Here is an 11,514-nt window from a genome sequence, read left to right as displayed (position 1 = left end):
TTTCCAACTCATTGAATGTCCTATTTACCTCCTTAACTCCATAAAAGTGGTATTTCTCACCCCCTCAACTTGTCCATTTACCCCCGAACTCCATAAAAGTGGTATTTTTTACCCCTTACAATCCATTATCGAAGCCTAAATTTGTACCATTTTTTAAACGCTAAACTTATATTAATTGGTGCTATTTTGCACGTAGAACCTAAATTGATACTTCTCCAAAAACTATAGGTCTATTTTGGTACTTTATCCATATATTAATGTTCTTGTTATTTATATCTTTTATTCATTTTTTCTCTTTTCAACTTTTTTGGCTAGTTAAATTTTGATTATCTAATTATTGTAATAAACACATGAATGATCAATATAATTATCAAATCAAAACAAAAATAAAAAGTTGGTATTAAAAAATATATTTTCAAACTCATTTGAATAAGTTCTATTAATTTTACACTATATAAAAGGGTAAGAAATATCACTTTTATGAAGTTAAGGGAGGTAAATAGGATCATAAGGGGTGAAAATACCAGTTTTATGGAGTTAGATGGGTAAATAGGACATTCGATCAGTTGAAGAGGAGTAAAATGACCAATTTGGACAAGTTAAATGGTGAGAAATAACATTTTTATGGAGTTAAGGGTGTAAATAGGATATTCGATGAGTTAGAGGGGTAAAATGACCAATTTGGACAAGTTAATGGGGCTTGAGGAGCATTAGACCTTATTTATTATGCACCAATTGCATAACCATTCTTTCTAAGAAAAAAAAAAGATTTCATATTTTTTTTTGTGACGTAATAATAGAATTGTAGATTAATATTTTTAATTCGGTAAAATATTTGAACTTTTTTTACCCAACTCGTACAAAATATAATATATTTTTTATTTTATTTTTTCATGTCTAATCATATGTTTGTGATCTGGTGCTAATTAGTGATAAAAAAATGACGCACAAAGAAACTGTATATGACAAGATTCAAATCCGATAAGACAATTTGGTGAATCATTTATCAAATCGACCCAATTTATCAATATTATGGATAAAATTGCTCTTGGCTGCCAACTTTGGGGATAAAATTGCATCATTTTAGACGTTAATGATAAAATTATTTCTAGTTATAAACATTAAGAGTATTTTTACATCTAATCCCTTATATTATACCAATTTTATCACAAGCATATATAGCTATTTTAACCAAACATGTTTAAATTTTTTTTGTTTAATTACTCAATTTATATTTTCAATTTTACCACAAACAAATTTTTTAATAATTCAACTATTTGAAGGACTAAATAGTTGAATAGAATTCTTCAAAATTTTATTTTTTTAATAGAATAAATGCATATTACCCATTTGGCTCCCCAAATCAAGGTTTTGAAGTTAATTATGATCTCAAACTATCAAAATCATCAATCTGGTCTCTAAACTAAGGAAAAATCATCAATTGAATCCATATTCTAAACAAAAACCATCAATTGAGGTCTCATCGAAAATCATTTGGTTGAAGAGTTTCAGACCCTCTTACCCAAACCCATTTTGAACCAATGCAGATATTATTACAGTATATATCAAACAATCACAATTTCTGATTTTAAGATAAAATAGAGACTCAATTGAAGATTTTTATTCAGTTCAGATCCTAATTGACTTTGAAGCTTTAGTTTGAGGAGCTAAATGGGTATAATGCCTAGAATAAAAGTTAAAAACTAAACAGTGTATTATTAAATCATAATGATTAAATAGCTTATTAATAGACATGACAATTATTGTGTTTGACTCGTATCATTTTTAGGTTTGTGTTAAAAAGAGTAAACACAACTCAAAAACTTTCTTGTTAATTTGTTGAGATTAGTATAGATTTCCTGTCTTGGATTAGTGTCAATTTTACTCCTAACATTGTAAAATCTAGTCAATTTGAAAATAATTCATCAAATTATAATTTATTATTTGTATAAATGGTACACATTGGAAATATAACATGAATAACAATTTAAACCTAACCTTTAATGTAAAAAAAGCTTTATTATAAAAAATTATTAACCGTCAACATCCCGATAAACTTGGTATGTGCTTAAAAAAAACTTGGTGTGCTACAACATTAATGATACGACAAGTTTATTTACATGGAAACCAGTGTTCCAAACACCAGTTTCCTTACAACTCTAATACCGATATATTAATTACTGGTGTCAGTTAACCATATAAAATTAAAAAGAGCATTATAGTTGAAAAATATTTTAATCCAACATCTTTTTCCAAATAATTTTCAAAAACAACATTTTTAAAGGATTTATCCTTGTATTTTCTTCCACACATCAAAACATAATGCTCATAATTTATTTATACTTACATAGATTTCTTTCTCAACATAATTTTAATATCAGTAAAACCGAAAAATATCAAATTTTGGAGATTAAAGATTTAGAAATTGAAAGAATATTCTTTATAAAGTCGGTACTTGACTTTTCTAATACTCTCCCCCCCCAATACCGATTTTTAATATTTCGTACTTGCTTATCAATCCAAATTGTCTTCTGAAACCTTCAAACTATGCACCGTTAAGTCCTTTCGTAAATATGTCAGCAATTTGGTCTTCAGTCTTCATGTACTGCATCTTAATGTCTCCACAAATAAGACCTTCTCTTACAAAGTGATAATCAACCTCCACATGTTTGGTTCTCATGTGGAACATAGGATTCTCAGTCAAGTGTATAGTTGATTGTTATCACAATGTAACTATATCGAGTAATCCACTAGTTGATGAAGATCCTTCATAAGTTATATGAGTCAAGTACATTCTTGAGCTGATTTTGCTTCTGCCATGTACTCTACCTTGGTACTTAATAAAGACACCATAGATTGTCTTTTATTGCACCAAGGTATAGGTCCTGATCCGAGACTATATACATACCATGTAGTCGTGATCTCTAGTATAATCAGCATCACAATATCCACGCACCTCATTCTTTCCTACCTTTTTACATACGATACCATAGTCCATGGTACCTCATGCATATCGTAGAATTCTTCGAATAGCTTCTAAATGAGACTTCTCCAAATTCTACATGAATCGACTTACCATGCTTAGTGCATACGATATGTCTACCATCGTTAGAGTGAGATAGATCAAGTTTCCAACTAGTTGTCTTTACATGGTATAACATTTTTCAAGTCATTTCCTTTAGTAGAACATAACTTTATGTGTACCTCTATAATTGAGTTTTAATAGGCTTGCATTAAAGCATCCCAAACTTCTCCAAAATATCTTCAACATACTTGTACTGACATAAGAAGAGTCATTCATTTGTGCGTTCAACATCAAGACCAAGAAAATCATTTAACTTTCCTAAGGATTTCATTTGGAAACATATTGATAAGTTGGCTTTGACTTGATTGGTCTCAGCAACATCATCACTTGTGATGATAAGATAATCAACATAAACTAATACAATAGCCAACTTTTCACTTTGGACCTTCACAAACAAACTGGAATAAGCCGGTGCCATCAAGTAACCACTTTTTTAGTCAAGAACTCTACTATCTTCACGTACCATGACCTTGGTGCTTGCTTCAATCCTTTCAACGCCTTCTTCGGCTTGCATACATAGTTTTGTTAAGCCTTGCTCTCGAACCCTTAAGGTTGGTCCATATATATCTCTGGGCCCAATTCGTCGTGTAAGAAAGATTCTTCACATCCATCTGCCACAGCTTCTAATCTTTACTAGATGTGAGTGCTAGTAGAACATGTAATGTGGTGAACTTTGCAACTAGACTAAATGTCCCATCATAGTCCAGACCATACTTCTATTAGAATTCTTGAGCCACCAATTAAGCTTTGTATCTTTCGATTAATCCATCAGGCTTCTTATTTACTTTATAAACCCATTTGTAGGAAATAAGCTTCACGTCTTTGGATTTGGGAACTAAATCCCAAGTCTCATTAAGCTTCAAGGCAACCAAAAACTCAAAAGTGACTTATAATGGGTTTGATCTTCTATAACTTCCCAAAGGGTGAAATAAATCCAAGTGGTGCTTGTGGTAGTCCATTGATAACATTTGTAACTGTCTTCATACACTCTGCCCAAAAACGAGGTGGAACATTCTTCGCATATAACATACTTCTGTATATCTCTACAAAGTATATGCTCTTCCTTTCTGCTAACCCGTTTTGTTGTGGAGTATTAGGACAAGTCAATTATCATCGAACCTTGTAGTCTTGCAAGTATCTTGAGGAACTCATGCGAAGTACACCCTCCACCATTGTGAGTGCGAAAGCATTGGATCTTTTGATCAAGTTCCTTCTCGACCTTCTCTTTGAACTCTTGGAACTTGCTAAATGCCTCTAATTTATTTTTCATAAAGTACACCCACATGATATTGATCATATATTGATTTCCACTAACCGTTGGCGGCTTCACACGATCAAATACATTAGAATGCACCAACTTCAATGGCTCCTTTGCTTGATACTGAGAATCTTCACACGGTAGGTAGTGGAGTTTGTCATCGTTTGTTCTTGAAAATACTCCGGTAAGAGTGTCCTATGCTTCTTTGGGGGTTCCGGCACCCTTGATGCATTGCAGCAAATTGTCTTCCAGCGAAATTGATAAAACATCCACTTTTAATGTCATTTTGTTCCATCGAAGGCGTTATTTCATTACCTCCAACAGTGTCCCATAAAGCAGATAAATGCATACAAGTACTCCAAGTACTATAATTATTATTATTGAGTTTTTCTAAAGTGTTTACCGAGATAGACATATCAGCCATGACGACTTGATTTTTTCTTTAATCAACCAAGTATGTTTAGTCCCAGACCAATAATTTTCACAATCATGGACTGCATACTAACAATATCTTGAACCACCACGATCCCGGATCGTGAACTTCCGAAGGACTCAACTCCTAGTCCCTGACCGCCTTCTTACACATGACCACGTATCGGTCCCTGACCGTCTACTCTGATACCACTTGTTGAAAATGAAGGGCTTAATTAAACAACTTTTATTTTATTGGAGTGAATATAAAATTTACATCTATTTCCTAACACCTTCATGTGAATAATATTGTCTCACTCTCCGATTTTCTGATTGCTCATCTCACAACACACCCACTACTTATTATTAGTATTTTATTATTCACTCAATTGTTTTCTTTAGACACTTTGTATTTTTTGCCACACCAAAACACTAATCCTAATATATTTATACTTGCTTAGATTTATTTCTCGCCATATTATGTTTTTTACAAAATAAAGTATTTAAAATTACACCGTTAAGTTCTAATGACAATCAAAAGTATTTTTTTATTAAATTACATTTACATATTGACAAAACACAAACCTCAAAATCAAATTGTAGCTGTGTAAAATAAACTTAAATATAAATGTAGTTCATAAATTGTCAAATTAGTAAGAAACGTAAAATATCCACTATATGATTTATGGTTTCGTTTCAGGGAGTTGTGTTTTTTTTTTTTTTTGCGGTGGTGTTTTGTCGATATGTAAGAATAATTTTTTTAAGATAAAACACAGAATCACAACCCACTCGAGAAGGAAAAAAACAACTCAGACTCAAGAACAAATAAGAAGAAGATGGATCATAACAAAACGGAGACCTTCTATGAATCGAGTGAATATAAACTGAATTTAGTTTTCATTTTCTTAATTTAATTATGAATCAGATTCTGAATCTTATACACTATTTAAGTTTAAACACTAAAATGTTTTTTTTTGGAAACGTGTTTCAAACTTTTGGTAAATAAACATGCTCGGAAACGTTTCGTTTTCGTTTCCAAACATTTCCATTTTCCACATCTCTTATATACGTTGAAACCACGCTAGATAAATGTTTCCTTATTTCATAGGGGTGTGGTCAATGGTCATATATCTCTAATTAAGTTTGTGATAAAACTAGTGGGCGACTATATACCGCTCTTAAATTCCGGTTCACCGTCCTGTATTGACCCTTTTGCCCTTCTCATTATTTCAAACATAAGTTTTGAAAATTCCAAATCCTCTCAACTTATTTTCCATTCTCAAAAAACCCGACCTAAAACGAGATGGCACGAAGAGGAGGCATCGGCAAAGGATAAATGGGTATTACGGTAAGTATTTCCATAAAAAAATTTAACGAATTTGTGAGTAATCGGGATTAAAATCCCAGAATTTCAGCTAGGCGGGCGACCCGCACCATCTCCACCTACGGTGGAACGCATGAACTATGCGTTCCACCGTAGGTGGAGATGGTGTGGGACGAGCGATCCACCGTATGGTAGATCGCACGGCGCACGCGCTCCACCGTAAGGTGGAACGCGCGGCGCATGCGCTCCACCATGCGGTGGATCGCTCGTCGTACGCGTTCCACCTAAGGTGGAACGCGTACAAGACGTGCGCTCCACCTTATGGTGGAGCGCACGCGCCACCCGTTTGGCCTAAGGGCCAAACATTTGCGGCGCACTGGTCGGCCCTAAGGCCGACTGGTGCGCCGCACCCGTTTGGACCATAGGGCAGGTGGTGTAAGCCACCTGCCCAGGCCAAAAAGGGGCAAATTTTGATTTTTTTTTTTAAAAATTGTACGGACCGGGCGTAGGCAGACCCGAACATATATAAAAAAAATTATGTTAAATTGAATATACTAAATAAATAATATTACAGGATCAGGAGGGATCTGACCCTAGACGCACGTCTTCACGTCCTGTTACTGCATCTGCTCGGCGGGACCGGGCGGAGCAGCAACGGTTCATGGCGGACGCCCGGAGGGCACATGCTGCACAGGTGGAGCGTGCTGAGGGACAGGATGAGGCGGCTGATATAGACATTGACGGGGATGCTTCTATGCATCGTCCTAGTGCTGATACTATCCCTATAGATCGTGGCGTCGTGACGAGGGGTCGAGACGGACGATTTTCTTCTACCGCAGCATCTTCTTCTGGTAAGAGAAATTTAAAAATGTGTTTATTTGTATTTGTGTTAATCGTGATTATTGAAAAATATACCAAAAATTTAATGTAAACCGTTTGCTGTAATTTCAGGTAGCAGCAAGCGATCGAGGAGTGTAGATGATGACTGGGTTGTGAAGGACCCCGTCCCCGGGGGTCCATTTGATGGTGCTGTGATCCCGAGCTTTTTGGGACATATTGCATGTGCTATCTGGGCCGGTCAGGATAGGGCGTCCTTAGGTGTCATACCAGATCAGGGTATTGCTCGAAGCTGAGATTATGGTACAGTGGTTCTTCCAAGACGATTCAGTCGCGTATCGAGTCATTTGGCATGTTCCATTTACCTGGTATTATGCACAGTCACATAGATGCTGCTCTGATCATGGCATTTGTAGAGCGGTGGCAGCCAGACACGTCATCATTTCACATGCCATTTGGCGAGATGACCATTTTGATGCATGATGTGTGGGAGATATTGCGCATCCCCGTAGATGGTGCCATGGTGACTGCTGATGCGACTGTTGATGAGCTTAACGAGTGCGTGATGGATTTGTTTAGGATGACTCGAGTTCAGTTAGATGCCCGTCATTATGCTTCTGGTGGTATACGAGCCGCTTCCGTCATGGAGCACTGTGGAGGTGATCGGATTCCTGAGACCCAGGCTATAGCTTGGACGTGGCTGATGCTCGGTTCCACCTTGTTCGTAGACAAGAGTGGTGACCGCATCCGACCTTCTTGTCTGTTAGAGGTGCAGGACTCGGCGGCTGGAGCCGTTGGACTTTCTTGGGGATCAGCTGCACTAGCATATCTATACCGTCATCTTGGTATTGCTACCAGAGGAGATTACGGGCAGATGACGGGTTGTATGACATTGCTCCAGTCCTGGATTTACGAGTATTTTCCTTGCTTCAGGCCATATCGAGAGGCAGTTACAGTTGACCCGGATCTTCCTAGAGCTTCGTTGTGGCCATCTATATCGATGGAGAAGAGCGATGAGCGGCTGAGAGCATTTCGTGCCCGGCTTGATGTGTTGACAGCAGATGAGGTATACTTGCTATATAATTATAAATATTGTTCAATTAAAACAAATTTGTATTACTTGTATGTGTTAATGTAATTTTATACATCTGTAGGTCATGTGGATGCCGTATGGCCCTGATGCCATTACTGAGACCCCGAGGACTCTATATTCTGGATGGATACGGTATCGGGATGTGATCGAGCCGTACATGCCGGGGCGATGCCTTCGACAGCGTAGACATGTGCAGACCATTCCTAGACCGATATTGCAGCCTTCTAAGGCTGTTCGCCCGTGGACCAGTTTGAAGTATCATGTAGAGGTGCCAGCTGTGATGGTGCAGGGTATTTGGGACTCTTTTCCCCAGTCGTCCGTCCTTATACTGTCTGTATTCACTCCAGCACATACTCCATCAGATTGTGAGGATCAGTACATGCATTGGTACACTCGTCACTCACACCCTCGTCTACTTCCGGAGATTGTTGCACCCGGACCGACTGTTTATACTCGCTCGAACAGTGAGATTGTAAGTTATTTTTGGTTTTTCTTTACTAGTAATGTGAAATGATATTTACTGAAATGTGAAGTGATATTAACCTTGTTTTTTGTTCCTTACTTTTTACAGTGGGTTAGTCGATTATCTGGCTGGGGTGAAACTGTGTTGGATCACATGAGTCAGCTGGACGAGGATGCTGCGATTGTATATAGGCAGTCGTTAGAGCAGATTATGGGTGCTTGGCATTTGGCCAAGTGAGTTATGACTGTATTTTGAAGTATTTTAGTACTATTTTGACTGAATTTGGTGGATTGATATTTTAGTACTATTATGACAGAATTTGGTTTTTTTGTGGTACGCTTTGTTATTATTGCAAATTTAAGAATACATTAGAACGACATAAACGGCATAAACTGTAAAAATACATTACAACGACATAAACTGAAAAAATACATTACAACGACATAAACCGGAAAAAAAGACATTAGTCACTATCTTCTTCGTACACCTGAATGTTGGGTGAAGATGTCGCTGGTACACCTGACTGTATTGCAAGGTATATCTCTTTCTCCTCTGCAATATTCGTCTCATAGTCCACAGGAAAAATGTTCCATGGAGCATTTCCTCTATTTCTTGGCCAAGCTCGTCCTGGCAGGTAATCGTTCTTTGAAGCGCTGATACTCTGTAGTACTCGAACCTCTAATTTATAGTGATCCCAATTTTTCACGATCGAGTAAGGATAAGTTCGATGAACCTCATGAGAAATTTCAGACTCTGTCCATCTTAAAAAGATGATGGAGTTGAAATTTTTTTTAGGGATAATTCCCCTCTGATTATCACGCAGTAGTCTGGCGAACATAGCAGAATTCACCTGTAACATTACAGAACCACACATAATTGATCAGAATTCACCTGTAACATTACAGAACCACACATAATTGATTAGAATTCACCTGTAACATTACATAACCACACATAATTGATCAGAATTCACCTGTAACATTACAGAACCATACATAATTGATCAGAATTCACCTGTAACATTACAGAACCACACATAATTGATCAGAATTCACCTGTAACATTACAGAACCATACATAATTAATCAGAATTCACTTGTAACATTACAGAACCACACATAATTGATCAGAATTCACCTGTAACATTACAGAACCATACATAATTAATCAGAATTCACCTGTAACATTACAGAACCACACATAATTGATCAGAATTCACCTGTAACATTACAGAACCATACATAATTAATCAGAATTCACCTGTAACATTACAGAACCACACATAATTGATCAGAATTCACCTGTAACATTACATAACCACACATAATTGATCAGAATTCACCTGTAACATTACAGAACCATACATAATTGATCAGAATTCACCTGTAACATTACAGAACCACACATAATTGATCAGAATTCACCTGTAACATTATAGAACCATACATAATTAATCAGAATTCACCTGTAACATTACAGAACCACACATAATTGATTAGAATTCACCTGTAACATTACAGAACCACACATAATTGATCAGAATTCACCTGTAACATTACAGAACCATACATAATTAATCAGAATTCACCTGTAACATTACAGAACCACACATAATTGATCAGAATTCACCTGTAACATTACAGAACCACACATAATTAATCAGAATTCACCTGTAACATTATAGAACCACACATAATTGATCAGAATTCACCTGTAACATTACAGAACCATACATAATTGATCAGAATTCACCTGTAACATTACAGAACCACACATAATTGATCAGAATTCACCTGTAACATTACAGAACCATACATAATTAATCAAAATTCACCTGTAACATTACAGAACCACACATAATTGATCAGAATTCACCTGTAACATTACATAACCATACATAATTAATCAGAATTCACCTGTAACATTACAGAACCACACATAATTGATCAGAATTCAACCTATAACATTACAGAATATCGAAATGTACGAATTCAGAACCATGATACGTTTTTCCATCTGCATTCATGTATATTAGTGTAAAACAACTCTATATTGCAAAATAGTTATAAAAAAAGTTAGGTTTATCAGATAAACATTACCTGATGAGGCATCATTATGTACCGAGGATGACGAGCTAATTCTGCCACTTCTACCACGACTCCTAGATGAACTAGTAGAACGAGCCCGTCCACGACGAGTTTCATTGTATTCCCAAGAACTCGACATACGTTTTGTGGATTTGCTCACCTTAGGTCGCCCCCGCACGTTAATTTTGACATCGGGTTCGGTGTACTGAGCTTGATTAGGGTGTAGTTGATCATGGATAAACATTGAAATATTACGCATTACGGATGGGTCGGCTTTAGAGACTTGGTCCACTAAGGACTTAAAATATCGCTGCTCCTCGTTCAGATCATTACGCCCGTCATTTTCATCAGTGTGACCATGATTGATTAAAAGTGTTCTCCAAAACACGTGAACACTCTCAGAACTGATCATTTGTTCCAGATCACAAGCTCGTTTCAGCTCACATGCACATGGTATCTGATGCGATGTTCTCAATACACAACCGCAACGCACGTACACTTCATGGCTCAACCCTCTCATACGCTCTAACTCTTGATTCAACAACTGCAGACAATAATGAGAGACTTTGAATACAAGTTGGCTTAATGGGCGTCCGGTGAAAGTGACTGCTTGACGAAGCCGGGACTGTTCAAGCATGTACCTGATACGAAGACAAAATTATTATTAGTTAGTGAAATGATACAACCCTAAATGCAAATTCCAAAATCGCAGTAGAAGAAATTGCAAATACCTTATATTGGTTGCTTGTGATTCAATCTGCTTGTGAACCTTCTGCCATACCGTGTCAAGGGACCCAGTTGCCGTATTGAGCCATTGCTTTAGACTAGCATGTTCGCTCTCCACTCGACAAGTAGTTGTGTTACCAAAATGTAGGAACTCCTTTGTCCAAGCAACAACAAACTTCTCCTTATGCACCAACCACGTCTCCTCAACATACGAGATAACTCCTTTGAAC

This window comes from Euphorbia lathyris, chromosome 7 (genome assembly GCF_963576675.1).
Source record: "Euphorbia lathyris chromosome 7, ddEupLath1.1, whole genome shotgun sequence".
Classification (NCBI taxonomy): Eukaryota; Viridiplantae; Streptophyta; class Magnoliopsida; order Malpighiales; family Euphorbiaceae; genus Euphorbia; species Euphorbia lathyris.
The sequence above is the reverse complement of the archived record's forward strand: the minus strand, read 5'-3'. Positions refer to the sequence as shown.